This window comes from Penaeus monodon, chromosome 15 (genome assembly GCF_015228065.2).
Source record: "Penaeus monodon isolate SGIC_2016 chromosome 15, NSTDA_Pmon_1, whole genome shotgun sequence".
NCBI classification, from domain to species: Eukaryota; Metazoa; Arthropoda; class Malacostraca; order Decapoda; family Penaeidae; genus Penaeus; species Penaeus monodon.
In genome coordinates, this window is record NC_051400.1 from 49,819,301 (window position 1) to 49,819,551 (window position 251).

General features: G+C 45.4%; 1 protein-coding gene across 1 annotated transcript in view; it reads left to right on the forward strand.

Annotated features, from left to right (window-relative positions):
• Positions 1–251, forward strand: part of LOC119582390 (adenylate cyclase type 2-like) — a gene marked incomplete in the record, with an annotated part of 138,831 nt that overhangs the window by 133,823 nt on the left and 4,757 nt on the right.

A 251-nucleotide genomic window follows, 5' to 3' on the forward strand; every position in this document is an offset into this window, starting at 1 on the left:
GTGAAGCATAGACGGCCTGTGTCCTATAATGCTGGTGGTTTATGCTTATTTAGTGTCCCAGGTCATGACATCAAACCTAACAAAAATATTTCTTCTGCCACAAAAATAAAAGGAACCCATTCACCACATACACACACCAACCTACCCTAATCACAACAGCCAAATCCCTCACCTCCTCCGCCACTCCCTCAGAGGCTGGGAATTATATTCGTGCTTCATCTCTCGCACAACACCATTCGTCACGCCATACT